Here is a 16,155-nt window from a genome sequence, read left to right on the forward strand (position 1 = left end):
GGGAGGGCATCAAACAGGAAATTAGGGGTGCGTGCAATAAAGGTGCAGCAGTTATAATGGGTGACTTTAATATGCATATAGATTGGGCTAACCAAACTGGAAGCAATACGGTGGAGGATGATTTTCTGGAGTGCATAAGGGATGGTTTTTTAGACCAATATGTCGAGGAACCAACTAGGGGGGAGGCCATCTTAGACTGGGTGTTATGTAATGAGAAAGGATTAATTAGCAATCTCGTTGTGCGAGGCCCCTTGGGGAAGAGTGACCATAATATGGTGGAATTCTGCATTAGGATGGAGAATGAAACAGTTAATTCAGAGACCATGGTCCAGAACTTAAAGAAGGGTAACTTTGAAGGTATGAGGCGTGAATTGGCTGAGATGGATTGGCGAATGATATTTAAGGGGTTGACTGTGGATGGGCAATGGCAGACATTTAGAGACCGCATGGATGAACTACAACAATTGTACATTCCTGTCTGGCATAGAAATAAAAAAGGGAAGGTGGCTCAACCGTGGCTATCAAGGGAAATCAGGGATAGTATTAAAGCCAAGGAAGTGGCATACAAATTGGCCAGAAATAGCAGCGAACCTGGGGACTGGGAGAAATTTAGAACTCAGCAGAGGAGGACAAAGGGTTTGATTAGGGCAGGGAAAATGGAGTATGAGAAGAAGCTTGCAGGGAACATTAAGACGGATTGCAAAAGTTTCTATAGATATGTAAAGAGAAAAAGGTTAGTAAAGACAAATGTAGGTCCCCTGCAGTCAGAATCAGGGGAAGTCATAACGGGGAACAAAGAAATGGCGGACCAATTGAACAAGTACTTTGGTTCGGTATTCACGAAGGAGGACACGAACAACCTTCCGGTTATAAAAGGGGTCGGGGGGTCTAGTAAGGAGGAGGAACTGAGGGAAATCCTTATTAGCCGGGAAATTGTGTTGGGGAAATTGATGGGATTGAAGGCCGATAAATCCCCAGGGCCTGATGCACTGCATCCCAGAGTACTTAAGGAGGTGGCCTTGGAAATAGTGGATGCGTTGACAGTCATTTTCCAACATTCCATTGACTCTGGATCAGTTCCTATGGAGTGGAGGGTAGCCAATGTAACCCCACTTTTTAAAAAAGGAGGGAGAGAAAACAGGGAATTATAGACCGGTCAGCCTGACATCGGTAGTGGGTAAAATGATGGAATCAATTATTAAGGATGTCATAGCAGTGCATTTGGAAAGAGGTGACATGATAGGTCCAAGTCAGCATGGATTTGTGAAAGGGAAATCATGCTTGGCAAATCTTCTGGAATTTTTTGAGGATGTTTCCAGTAGAGTGGATAAGGGAGAACCAGTTGATGTGGTATATTTGGACTTTCAGAAGGCGTTCGACAAGGTCCCACACAAGAGATTGATGTGCAAAGTTAGAGCACATGGGATTGGGGATAGTGTACTGACATGGATTGAGAACTGGTTGTCAGACAGGAAGCAAAGAGTAGGAGTAAATGGGTACTTTTCAGAATGGCAGGCAGTGACTAGTGGGGTACCGCAAGGTTCTGTGCTGGGGCCCCAGCTGTTTACACTGTACATTAATGATTTAGACGAGGGGATTAAATGTAGTATCTCCAAATTTGCGGATGACACTAAGTTGGGTGGCAGTGTGAGCTGCGAGGAGGATGCTATGAGGCTGCAGAGCGACTTGGATAGGTTAGGTGAGTGGGCAAATGCATGGCAGATGAAGTATAATGTGGATAAATGTGAGGTTATCCACTTTGGTGGTAAAAACAGAGAGACAGACTATTATCTGAATGGTGACAGATTAGGAAAAGGGGAGGTGCAAAGAGACCTGGGTGTCATGGTACATCAGTCATTGAAGGTTGGCATGCAGGTGCAGCAGGCGGTTAAGAAAGCAAATGGCATGTTGGCCTTCATAGCAAGGGGATTTGAGTACAGGGGCAGGGAGGTGTTGCTACAGTTGTACAGGGCATTGGTGAGGCCACACCTGGAGTATTGTGTACAGTTTTGGTCTCCTAACCTGAGGAAGGACATTCTTGCTATTGAGGGAGTGCAGCGAAGGTTCACCAGACTGATTCCTGGGATGGCGGGACTGACCTATCAAGAAAGACTGGATCAACTGGGCTTGTATTCACTGGAGTTCAGAAGAATGAGAGGGGACCTCATAGAAACATATAAAATTCTGACGGGGTTAGACAGGTTAGATGCAGGAAGAATGTTCCCAATGTTGGGGAAGTCCAGAACCAGGGGTCACAGTCTAAGGATAAGGGGTAAGCCATTTAGGACCGAGATGCGGAGGAACTTCTTCACCCAGAGAGTGGTGAACCTGTGGAATTCTCTACCACAGAAAGTTGTTGAGGCCAATTCACTAAATATATTCAAAAAGGAGTTAGATGAGGTCCTTACTGCTAGGGGGATCAAGGGGTATGGCGAGAAAGCAGGAATGGGGTACTGAAGTTGAATGTTCAGCCATGAACTCATTGAATGGCGGTGCAGGCTAGAAGGGCCGAATGGCCTACTCCTGCACCTATTTTCTATGTTTCTATGTTTCTAAAAGACCCTGTTACTTGCCATCCCAGATTTGAACTTATTTTTGGAATGAAGCTTTGAAGCTGTGCCCTTGTGTAATATGGATTATAACTGGAAACCAAGAATACTGTTTAAATTGACTCTTTTGTTTATACAATTATAAATTGCAGTACTAAATCAGACTGAAATAATTAACACATCTGAGTTATCAACAGTTGAATAAGCAGTGACTGTTGTCTAAGATTTGACCTGATTAGGTTGAAACATAGCAGGAGCTGTGTATCCAGATAGTTTTTTTGGGGGCAGGGGTTGAGAAGAGGCAAGTCTAGATTCAGCCAGTGGTATAATTGCGACCTGAAAGGCATATGGAAATAATGAGTGCATACTTGCTTGTCACACTGCATGATATTTGATCCTTTTCCTTCATGGAAGGTGTATTGTATGGAGAGTCAGTCTGACTGAGCTCAAAATAAAATGTGACTAATCTTTTGCAGGTTTCCAGAGTACCTCTCCAACCTGTGAAGCCTCCTTAAATACCTGTGCTCCCAAGGGAATATGGGAACCCTTGGGACTCCAGGGGATGAGCCCTCTGGTGGTTCAACAGAGTAAATACAAGTTTACATATATAACAGAGGACCAGGGAATGAGCGATGTTTGTGTTCATTTAAAATGATGTCATTTGCACAATTTAAAAAAAAAGGAAGAAAGAGGAGGATAGTGACACGCAGGTCTCTTTCCACCTCCCCTTTTCCTAATCTGCCATTCAGATATTCTGCCTTTGTATTTTTGCCCCCAAAGTGGATAACCTCACATTTATCCACATTATACTGCATCTGACATGCATTTGCCCACTCACCTAACCTGTCCAAGTTACCCTGCAGCCTCTTGGCATCCTCCTCACAGCTCACACTGCCACCCAGCTTAGTGTCATCTGCAAACTTGGAGAGATTACACTCAATTCTTTCATCCAAATCATTGATTTATATTGTAAAGAGCTGGGATCCCAGCACTGAGCCCTGCGGCACTCCACTCGTCACTGCCTGCCATTTTGAAAAGGACCCATTTATCCCGACTCTCTGCTTCATGTCTGCCAACCAGTTCTCTATCCACGTCAGTATATTACCCCCAATACCATGTGCTTTGATTTTGCACACCAATCTCTTTTTTGTGTGGGACCTTGTCAAAAGCCTTTTGAAAGTCCAAATACACCACATCCACTGGTTCTCCCTTGTCCACTCTGCTAGTTACATCCTCACCAAAATTCCAGAAGATTTGTCAAGCATGATTTCCCCTTCATAAATCCATGTTGACTTGGACCCATCCTGTCACTGCTTTCCAAATGCGCTGCTATTTCATTGTTAATAATTGATTCCAATATTTTCCCCACTACTGATGTCAGGCTAACTGGTCTATAATTTCCTGTTTTCTCCCTTTTTTAAAAAAGTGGTGTTACATTAGCTACCCTCCAGTCCATAGGAACTGATCCAGAGTTTCTAGGGCCACTTCCTTAAGTACTCTGGGATGCAGACTATCAGGCCCTGGGATTTATCGGCCTTCAATCCCATCAATTTCCCAAACACAATTTCCTGCCTAATAAGGATGTCCTTCAGTTCCTGCTTCTTATTAGACCCTCTGTCACCTGGTACTTCCGGAAGGTTATTTGTGTCTTCCTTTGTGAAGACAGAACCAAAGTATTTGTTCAATTGGTCTGCCATTTCTTTGTTCCCCATTATAAATTCACCTGAATCTGACCAAGGGACCCACGTTTGTCGTTACTAATCTCTTTCTCTTCACATCTAAAAGCTTTTGCAGTCAGTTTTTATGTTCCCGGCAAGCTTCCTCTCGTATTCTATTTTCCCCCTCTTAATTAAACCCTTTTGTCCTCCGGCTGAATTCTAAATTTTTCCCAGTCCTCAGATTTGCTGCTTTTTCTGGCCAATTTATATGCCTCTTCCTTGGATTTAACACTATCCTTAATTTCCCTTGTTAGCCACGGTTGAGCCACCTTCCCCGTTTTATTTTTATACCAGACAGGGATGTGCAATTGTTGAAGTTCATCCATGTGATCTTTAAATGTTTGCCATTGCCTATCCACTGTCAACCCTTTAAGTATCATTTGCTAGTCAATTCTGGCCAATTCACACCTCATACCATCGAAGTTACCTTTCCTTAAGTTCAGGACCCTAGTTTCTGAATTAGCTGTCATTCTCCATCTTAAAGAATTCTACCATATTATGGTCACTCTTCCCCAAGGGGCCTCGCACAACAAGATTGCTAATTAGTCCTTTCTCATTACACATCACCCAGTCTAGGATGGCCAGCTCCCTGGTTGGTTCCTTGATGTATTGGTCTCGGAAACCATCCCTAATACACTTCAGGACATCCTCCTCCACTGCATTGCTACCAGTTTGGTTAGCCCAATCAATATGTAGATTAAAGTCACCCATGATAACTGCTGTACCTTTATTGCATGCATCGTTTATTTCTTCTTTGATACTGCCCCCAACCCCTCTACTACTGTTTGGTGGTCTGTACACAACTCCCACTAGCGTTTTCTGCACTTTGGTATTCTGCAGCTCCACCCATACCGATTCCAAATCATCCAAGCTAATGTCCTTCCTTACTATTGCATTAATTTCCTCTTTTTAACCAGCAATGCCACCCCACTTCCTTTTCCTTTCTGTCTATTCTTCCTAAATGTTGAATACCCCTGGATGTTGAGTTCCCAGCCTTGGTCACCCTGGAGCCGCGTCTCCGTGATGTCAATTACATCATAACCTTTAACTGCTATCTGCGCAGTTAATTCATCCACCTTATTCCGAATACTCCTCGCATTGAGGCAGAGCTTTCAGGCTGGTCTTTCTAACACACTTTGCCCCTTCAGAATTTTGCTGTAATGTGGCCCTTTTTGCTTTTTGCCTTAGGTTTCTCTGCCCTTGATTTTACTTTTCTTCTTTCTATCTTTTGCTTCTGTCCCCATTCTACTTCCCTCTGTCTCCCTGCATAGGTTCCCATCCCCCTGCCACATTAGTTTAACTCCTCCCCAACAGCACAAGCAAACACTCCCCCTAGGACATTGGTTCCGGTCCTGCCCAGGTGCAGACCGTCTGGTTTATCCTGGTCCCACCTCCCCCAGAACTGGTTCCATTGTCCCAGGAATTTGAATCCTCCCTTGTGCACCACTCCTCAAGCCACGTATTCATCTGAACTATCCTGTGATTCGTACTCTGACTAGCACGTGGCACTGGTAGCAATCCTGAGATTACTACTTTTGAGCTCCTTTTTTAATTTAGCACCTAGCTCCCTAAATTTGTCTTGTAGGACCTCATCCCATTTTTTACCTATATCGTTGGTACCTATATGCACCACGACAAAACTTGCTGCACTTGCTAGCTACCAGTGGAACATGCAACTGAAATTTTACCTTGAGTATGAGGTACAGCTGAGTGTGCTAGAAATTATGGCCTCAAAGTTGGCTTTATTTCGACAGTTGGCATTGCTGCTGTAGAAAGTGGAAAACTGAGTCAAGGGCAGCATTCCCACAGAATATGCACAGTTTAATTTGCATTCTTGAATGTTTAGGTTAGCCAACTTTGTGGGCTTTTGCACTGGCTAATGGAGATGGAATTCAGAGCCTGCTGATGGGTCTACTTTTAGCACTTAAATTGCTGGAACATTGGTTGTAATGCTGTTCTCCCTTCCAGTAGCAAAGTCTGGTCCCATAGGTTTTAGCCATTCATGTTCTTAAATTGAAAAGAACTTTTGTGAGAACAGGGTTTCAGACTACTAGGATGAGCAGTTCTGTCAACTGCCCCAGCTAAGTTGCATTCTGTGAGTCAGTATATCTTTGACAAACTGCACAGCTTTAAAGCTGTTTAAATAACTTGATATATTGGCCCAATGCTGCTGTGCTGTGTTCTGTTTTACCTTAATCCATTCTGGAATTAAGTATTTTGATTGAAGAACTATTACTATTTCTGAAGTCTTAAATCCAGGATATTGGAATCTGCAAATGCATCATGTCTTTGGAGGGCTACACTGCAAATTATTGGTGTTGAGTACAAGACCATTCCATTATCGCTGTAAATGTTTTGTCTCTAAGATAAAGACTGGGAAGAAAATATTTCCTATTTTGATCAAAAGGTATTGTAGTGCTTGCCTGGATTGTAATGAGGCACAGTGAGTGGTTAGATGTAGGAAAGGATTGAGTTATGGAAACTTTTTTTTCCAAGACATCAAGGATTATTTGTCTATCAAAGCAAAGCATAACTTGTCAAAGATTAAAATAGTTTACATGTGTATTTACCCAATGTTAATGTGGAAATAAAGTGTAAGCCAAGTCACCCACTAGATGAATATTTATGGAACTCGCCCAAACCACATACATGTGGCTGTACTTGCATGCTGAGACTGCCAAAGTTGCCCACAATTTCCCACGCTGAGAATGCCAAGCCATCCTTCAGATTCCCCTGCCTCCTGAATGTGTTCAGAATCTTGACTCTGACATGGGGTTTCTGCTCCAGTAGACATCATTGTCTCTTTTTTTTCAAAGAATCTTTAATTACAGCTGGTTTTCTACAAGTCTTTATTACATGAAAAACATGCATACCCTTTTTAGTTGCAACTAATTAATAGGGAAAGGTCATTACCTTTTGAGATTCAAATGAAGCCACCATCATAGGCAGTCCCTCAGAATCGAGGAAGACTTGCTTTCACTCTTAGCATGAGTTCTTGGGTGGCTGTACAGTCCAATACGAGAACAACAGTCTCTGTCGCAGGTGGGACAGATAGTCGAGGGAAAGGATGGGCAGGAAGTCTGATTTGCTGCACGCTCCTTCCACTGCCTGCACTTGATTTCTGCGTGCTCTCGGCGACGATGCTTGGAGCTCAGCACCCTCCCGAATGCACTTCCTCTACTTAAGGCGGTCTATGGCCAGGGACTACCAGGTGTCAGTGGGGATGTCGCACTTTATCAGGGAGGCTTTGAGGGTGTCCTTGTAACGTTTCCTCTGCCCGCCTTTGGCTCGTTTGCCGTGGATGAGTTCAGAGTAGAGCGCTTGCTTTGGGAGAGTCGTGTCTGGCATGTGAACTATGTGGCCTGCCCAGTGGAGCTGATAGTGTGGTCAGTGCTTCAATGCTGGGGATGTTGGCCTGGACGAGGATGCCTAATGTTTGTGCGTCTGTCCTCCCAGGGGATTTGCAGGATCTTGCAGAGACATCGCTTAATAGGTGAACGCAAGTTGTTCACAGTTCTGCCATCTCCAGCATGACCCCACCACCAAACGCATCTTCCCCCTCGTCTCCCCTTTCATCTTTGCGAGAGGGATGGAGTACAAAAGCAGGGAGGTCCTACTGCAACTGTATAGGGTATTGGTAAGGCCGCACCTGGAGTATTGCGTGCAGTTTTGGTCACCTTACTTAAGGAAGGGGGTACAGAGACGATTCACTAGGCTGATTCCGGAGATGAGGGGGTTACCTTATGATAGATTGAGTAGACTGGGTCTTTAATCGTTGGAGTTCAGAAGGATGAGGGGTGATCTTATAGAAACATTTAAAATCATGAAAGGGATAGACAGGATAGAGGCAGAGAGGTTGTTTCCACTGGTAGGGGAGACTAGAACTCGGGGGCACAGCCTCAAAATACGGGGGAGCCAATTTAAAACCGAGTTGAGAAGGAATTTCTTCTCCCAGAGGGTTGTGAATCTGTGGAATTCTCTGCCCAAGGAAGCAGTTGAGGCTAGCTCATTGAATGTATTCAAGTCACAGATTTTTAACCAATAAGGGAATTAAGGATTACGGGGAGAGGGCGGGTAAGTTGAGCTGAGTCCATGGCCAGATCAGCCATGATCTTATTGAATGGCGGAGCAGGCTCGAGGGGCTAGATGGCCTACTCCTGTTCCTAATTCTTTTGTTCTTGTGTTATCTTTCCAAAGGAGCCGCTTCCTCCATGGCACCCTGGGCCACTTCTCTACCACCCTCAATACCTCCTCCCCTTCCCATAGCACCTTCCTGTGCAAATGCAGGAGATGTAACACCTGCCCTTTTACATCCTCCCTCTTTTCCCCCACCCTGTCCAGGGCCCCAAACATTCCTTCCAGGTGAAACAACCATTTACTTGTGCTGCTTTCAATTTAGTATACTGTATTTGCTGCTTACGATGCGGTGGTCTCTACACTGTGGAGACCGAACGCCGATTGGGTGACTGTTGTGGGGCGACCCTGTTCAGTCCGCAAGCGTGACCTTGAGCTTCTGGACGCCTGTTGGCTTCACCTCCCACTCTGACCAATGTCCTTGGCCTCCTACACTGTTCCAATGAAGTTCAAGGTCAGCTTGAGGAACAGCATCTCACCTTTTAATTAGGCACTTCAGTCTTCCGGACTCTCGTGTTCAACAATTTCAGATCATAACTTCTGCCCCCATTTTTTGGACGGCAGCTGTTGCTGTTAATTTTGCTATGGCCATTTACTCCTCCTCTAGACCCATTTTTTTGTTAGCTGTTATTTAATCTCTCCTACCTTCTACCTTATCACAGACTCCCTCTCTCCTCTCATCCCTGCCTCTGTTCTTGCTTCCTGTTACATCTCTAACTTTTTCCAGTTCTGTCAAAAGGCCATTGACCTGCAATGTTAACTCTGTTTCTCTCTTCTCAGATGCTGCCTGACCTGTTGAGTATTAACAGCATTTTATGTTCTTTGAGATTTCAAGCATCCACAGTATCTTGCTTTTGTTCAGAATAAACCCATTTATAGCACTATAAATATTTGTATTTTGTTAGGCCATACTACTGCTGAACTCCTACCACTGTTTTCTTTCTCTTTGCATCCCCCCCTCCCCTCCCATTAAACACCACAGTTTAATTTTCCACCTGCCACCATTCTCCATCAGGTGCTGGTCAAAAGTAGAGCTCGCAAATACACAGACACTAAAAACTGGGGCTTTGGGAGTGGGGGGAGTGGCTCTCTGTTGCTATGCAGAATTAGGTGAGTGACGCTGTTCAAGAGCAACAACAGCTTGTATTTATATAGCACCTTTTAACATAGTAAACCAAGGCGCTTCACAGGAGTATTGTAAGATGATGTGCAGATGGGACAATGGGATGTTTACTGTCTGCTGCACTTCCACAATGTAAAAGCTCCTTGTGTTTCTGCACCGGAGAGAATTCCTCAGAACCTTTACCAGTATTAGCAGCCCAGCTCTGGCAGAAAAGAAGCCTTGTGCAGCCTGGGAAAGGTTCTGGACTGTTTCACCTGATGGTTTGAAAGTGGTAAAATAATCACTTCTGGATTGTTTCCAAATTTAAAAAAAAATACATAATATACATTTCTAGTCCTGTGTATTTTCTGCTGTGGGGAAACTACATGACTACTTCCAGTGCTGGCAAATGGGGCAATTGTAAGCACTGGATTAAACTATCTTAAACCTGGATCATGAAGGGTACTGTAGCCTATTTGTGGGGAGCACAGTACAACTGTTTAATACAGTTGCATATAGCCAGTAAAAGTATTCATATTGATGTCACACAAATGTGAGTGTAAGTTGGGCATATGATTGAAGCCAATTGAATAGAATTTGAGTGTCTCGGTAAGCTAACCAGTGGAATGATTTAGCAAGGGACGATGCAACATCTATCAAAATGATGGACACAACAGCAGAAGAGGGAATAGCAGAGGCAATATGGGTAGAAATTAGTAATAAAGGCAAACAAGAGACAACTGCTGTCTCTGGGCAGAAGAACAACTATTTTCTATGGGTCATCATCATGGGCAGACCCTCGAAGCAAGGATGACTTGCTTCCATGCCAAAAAGGGATGAGTTCACAGGTGTTTCAATGAAGGACCTAATATTCTAGATCCTGAACTACATTGTGAAGAGTATAAGATTCCTGTGCTTGAATTTTTTTTTAAAACGTGTGGTGGCCGTTGCACACCATCCACCACACAGGTTTGACGGAGCTAGGTCTTGGTCCAGTGGCAAGGATTACTCAAAACTAACTGGAGACCAGCTCTGCTGCACAGACTGAGCGTGCGCATACATCGCAGTGCGGGCTGGCTCGTGCTGCCCCTGGGCCCTAGATTCATGCCTCTCTTGGGCCCTGGTCACTTCCCTCTATGGACTCTTGCCACTCCTTTGCCCCGCCTGCTGTGCCTGCCCACACTGCAGTCAACAACCTGACTTCATAGCTGTTGCCCTTCTGCAGCAGCACGCGCTGCTCCCTGCAGTGGTATGCTGCTGCACACTGCTTCCTCCAATAGCCCTGGCCTGCTGATGGTTTTGCAGACCGGGACTGTGCTGATTTCCGGGCGGGCCGCTGCACGCTGCTCCCTCCAATGGCCCCCGGCCTGCTGATGGTCTTGCTATGGGTAGTTGATAACTGGTTTATATCCTTAAACTGCTGTTGGGTCTGAGGAAATGCAGTCAATGTTGAACAGGAAAGCCTGATGAGCTTCAACTGCAGGTGGCCCATTTGCTTAGCTACTAGTGCTGGTATTGTTACGCTCATCACAGTGATACAACTGAGTACTGTATGCAATGAGTAAGTGTGACCTTAGCTCCTTTTAATCAAACTCGAGTGCTGGTGCAGTGTGGGGGGCCTGTTTATATACAGTGCTCCCAAGGGATGCTGGGATCCCTTGGGACTCTAACAGGTAGGTCCTCTGGTGGTGTGATACAGGTTACCAAGGGTTACATACATAACGGGTATCATCAATTCAGAGGCCTTTATTTTTTTTGAGGTGCTGGGAAACTGCTTTCCTCCTTGAGATCTCCTTGGGTTTTCCCTTTTTCTCAACAATATTTTGATGATTCTTGGGCCTGTTAAGATCTAAGCATTGGTGCATGTTTCATTTGAATACCATGTCTGTATTGTATTACATCATCATAGGTAGTCCCTCAGAATCGAGGAAGACTTGCATCCACTCTTAAAATGAGTCCTTAGGTGGCTGAACAGTCCAATACGAGAACCACAGTCCCTGTCACACAGGTGGGACAGATAGTCATTGAGGGAATGGGTGGGTGGGACTGGTTTGCCGCACGCTCTTTCCGCTGCCTGCACTTAGTTTCTGCATGCTCTCGGCGATGAGACTCGGTGCTCAGCGCCCTCCTGGAAGCACTTCCTCCACCTTAGGGTGGTCTTGGGCCAGGGCCTCCCAAGTGTCAGTGGTTCCGTTGCACTTTATCAGGGAGGCTTTGAGGGTGTCCTTGTAACGCTCCCTCTGCCCAACTTTGGCTCGTTTGCTGTGGACGAGTTCCGAGTAGAGCGCTTGCTTTGGGAGTCTCGTGTCTCGCATGTGAACTATGTCGCCTACCCAGTGGAACTGATCGTGTGGTCAGTGCTTCAATGCTGGGGATATTGGCCTGGTTGAGGATGCCAATGTTGGTGCATCTGTCCTTCCAGGGGATTTGTTGGATCTTGCTGAGACATTATTGATGGTATTTCTCCAGTGACTTGAGGTGTTACACCTGTGGTTCAAATAGCCACAACATGGCATTGACGCACATTCTTTCCAGGTATTGTTCACACACTTCCACAGTGGACAAGTATTGGTATTTATGCTGTAAGGAAATCCCTAAAATTGGACAGGTCCCTTGAAAGCTGATCTATATCTTCAAAAAATAAAATAAATGTGAAGTATCGTGCACATAAGACAGGCCTGTCCTGTTCCCTCTGCATTTAACATTCAGCTCTTGAGTTTTCAAATTTAGTTTGTTTATGACACTTTGAACTCTGTTCAGTCGTTTAGCTGTTTTGAATTGTCTGCTAAATCACTGCTTAAGCACCAAAGTAGGTGCTCTAGAATTTAACCAGTGTTAAGATACATGATTGGTGTTTCTGATGCCTTGAAGTGTCAGATAGGTCTTGACCTCTAAAGCAACTTTAATGCTCATTTTGTAGAAGATTGGTACTACACAAGATGTGCACATACCTGTCTGCTCTAACTTCCCTCCTTTGCATCACCTGTAACTAGTACTCTTCCCCTTTTGAGTCTACTTCAGCACTAACCAAGGCATTGAAAGCTATAAAACCCAAGGATTTAAAAACTAGTTTTGCAAGTCAACTTCTACCAAGCATCACACTCTGTCTAAAATGCTACAGGGGTATAAATGGTTAAATTATGAAGACATGTTGCATAAACTTGGGTTGTATTCTCTTTTTGGTTTGGAAGGTTGAGGTGATCTAACTTGAGTGGTTTCAATGTTAAAGATTTGATGGAGCAGGTATGAAGAAGCTATTTCCTCTGGTGGGGTAATCCAGAAACAGGGGACATGATCAACTTAAAGGCCATGCAGGAGTGAAATCACCAAAGCATGTTTTTCCCCACAAGTGGAAATCTGGAACTTTCTCCTTGGTTCCATAATCCCTTGATGCCTTTACCTAACAAAAGTCATCAAATTTCTCTCTCAAAAATAAGAGCCTTCATCCTTCTCCATTGTTGATGAAAAACAGATGTACAGGGCATGCTACAATGGGGCTTTCAACATCTCTGAAAATAATTCAGCTATTCTTCCTATTATAAAAAAATCTATTCTGGTTCAGAGAAACTGAGTAAAATGAATCAAAAACAAAGAAATCTACAACTCGAGCAGACCAATTTAAAAGAAACTTGGAAGTATAACACAATTGTAATGAATTTATATAACCAAAACGCTATCAAAAATGCAGATGTCCCAATTCATGTAAACTGCGAGCAGTACACTGGATTTTTAAGGAGTGACACATCCTATTTTAATGTCTTCCATTCAAAATATCTGAATTGCGCTTGCGGAATTCTGCCAGGGAACTTCACTGAGATAGCCAGCACTGCTAAAGACACACATACAAAGTTACATTCGAGATTAAAAGGCTTTGACTGGGAGGGAGGACTTTGTTTTGTTCAGTTTTTACGATAACCTGTTAAAATTGAAGCTACTCAAGTTCAAGTGGAGAATTGCAGACACTGGTTTCTGAACATGCAAGGATAGTAACAGGATTGGGACATTCAGCCCCTCAACCTTGTTTTGCCAGCTGATTGTGGCTGATCTGTACCGTAATTCCATATACCCACCGTTGCTCCATATACCTTCATACCATTACCTAATATTTGATTTCTAATTGGTCCAGCATCCATGCACAACCTTTTGGGGAGTGAGTTCCAAACTTGCACTACCCCTTTGTGTGGAAGATGTACTTCCTGATTTCACTCCTGAATGGCTAAACTCTTCACTTTAAAATTAGTGCCCCCTTGTTTTACATTTCCTTGCCGGAGGAAATTGTATCTTGCCTGTTGTTTTAAAAGCCTCTGTCAGATCAACACTTAACCTTGAAAACTCAAAGGAATACAAACCAAGTTTATGCAACTTGTCCTCTTAATTTAACCCTAAGTTCTGGTGAATCTGCACTACTACCCACCCCACCTCCAGGTCAAGATATCCTTCCTGAGTATTTGTGCTTAAACCTAAACACAGTATTCTAGATGGGGCCAATCAGACTACAACTGGAACATCAAATCATCACTTTTTTGATTTACTTTTTGTACCTGTGCGCGACCTTTTCGTAATCTTTGTACATGGGCACTTAAATCCCTTTGCTGCTCCACAAGTCCTAGTCTCTCACCATTTAAGAAACTATTCTGATTTGTCTTTCTTGGATCCAAAGCGGGTAACGTCCCACTTCCCCACATTGACATGTCTGCCATAATTTTGCCCACTCACTCAATCTATATCCCTTTGTAACTTCCTGCTCTCATCTACACAACTAGCTGTGCCTCCCAACTTAGTGTCAGCTACAAACTTGGATATACCACTCTCTTGTATCCAAGCCATTGATATACATGGTGAAAAGTTGAGGCCCCAGTAGAGATCCCTGGTGACACCACTTCAATAAAGGCATTCACTGCATTCTCAGTCAAATGTTGCTTTGGCAGCTCAAGCCTCTTCAGATGTGATTCATAGATAGTGACAAAGTAATTGGAGAAAAGAACTATTGCGAAGAATCACTTGCTAGGGGAATTTCTGTCGGAAGCTGCACTATCCAGACATTGGCATTTCCCATTACCTCACTGTTGAGCCCTGTTTTTTTTGGTCCACTTATATATATATATATAAAAAAAAAAAATTAAATGGTGAACCTGCACGTACTGCCATTGCAGAAATCATAGCTGTGGCCCTTTGTTCTAGCAGAACCCTGAGTCTGAGTGAACTGGAATTCATGACATCCATTTGTAATATCACATCTATCAAAAAATGACTTTTATTCAACAATTCCTCTGCTGGTCAGAATTTAAAATATTATTAAAACAATAACCCCTATTTTCTCTCTTTTTCAATGCAGGTTTTAAGTATATTGCCATGTCTTGGCTTGTACCGATTTAATCTGGTAATAGCCAGCACTTTTTAAAAAAAAAAGTGTTTTGATGGCTTTACTTGACAGTAGTTCCTGTAATCCATCTCGATCATGGTTTTTCAGTTAGTATACATTTCCCTCTGTCCTTCAATCATGGTGCAACTAGAAATATTCATGGATCAAACTTTTCTATTCCACTGAGTATCTTCACCTCTCTGGGGTTCCCCATTTGCCTTTTTGAGCTTGAGCAGCAAGTTTTTGCTAATCATTCCTCACAAGTTGTTTAACTTGGCCTCTGTGAGACTGAAGAGGAACACTGGAGCTTTAAATGAGTCAAATTACAAAAACAACTTCCAATTCTGCTTTTGGAAATTTCTGTTCACCTAGCTGTGACCACACAACAGAAATAAAGCACTGATCAAAATGCTGAGGTTTTAATTTGAAATTTGGGAACATCGATGCCCACGTGTACAGTTTGTGAATTAAAGAGAAAATGTTGATCTTTATCAATACTTAACAGCAGATATAGTACTTTTACTGAATACTTCTGGGAGAAAACAAATTATTATTGCTTGTAAGCTGTTTTGCAATATAATTTTCCCTTTTTAACTGCTCAAAGAATTCTTGATGGCTGTACTGTATCACTTTTTCAAAATGGCCTATCCTTGGCCCCCTTCTATTTCCCTTGGTGACATCATCCAAAAACACAGCTTCCGTTTCCACATGTACGCTGACGACACCTAGCTTTACCTCACCACCACTTCTCTTGACCCCTCCACGGTCTGTCAATTGTCAGACTGCTTGTCTGACATCCAGTACTGGATGAGAGGAAATTTTCTCCAATTAAATATTGGGAAGACCGAAGCCATTGTCTTTGGTCCCCGCCACAAACTGTGTTCCCTAGCCACTGACTCCATCTCCCTCCCTAGCATGTCTGAGGTTGAACCAAACTGTTCGGAACCTAGGTGTCATATTTGACCCTGAAATGAGCTTCCGGCCACATATTCATGGCATAAATTTTGAGAGATCTTTAAAAGAAAATAATTCACATACTGTATACGAACTTGGGGTTGTCCAACCAATTAGTTCATAGCTGATCTATACCTTCACTCTACCTTTCCATCAAGAATCTGTGTCTTACTTTAAAAGTTTTTCAATTGAATGGGCCTCAATTACCTGTCTACTTCTGTACATGGGCCGTTAAATCTCTGCTCCTCTGCAGTTCCAAGCGGCTTGCCATTTTAGAAAACACTCTGATCTATCTTTGTGAGGGCATCTTTGGATGCAAGACTTTCCCACATTGAA

General features: G+C 43.5%; 1 protein-coding gene across 1 annotated transcript in view; it reads left to right on the forward strand.

The window, feature by feature from the left end:
• The window catches only part of me1 (malic enzyme 1, NADP(+)-dependent, cytosolic), a 643,978-nt gene that overhangs the window by 97,413 nt on the left and 530,410 nt on the right, over positions 1 to 16,155 (forward strand). The window lies entirely within an intron of this gene.

Source organism: Pristiophorus japonicus, chromosome 7 (assembly GCF_044704955.1).
Source record: "Pristiophorus japonicus isolate sPriJap1 chromosome 7, sPriJap1.hap1, whole genome shotgun sequence".
NCBI lineage: Eukaryota > Metazoa > Chordata > Chondrichthyes > Pristiophoridae > Pristiophorus > Pristiophorus japonicus.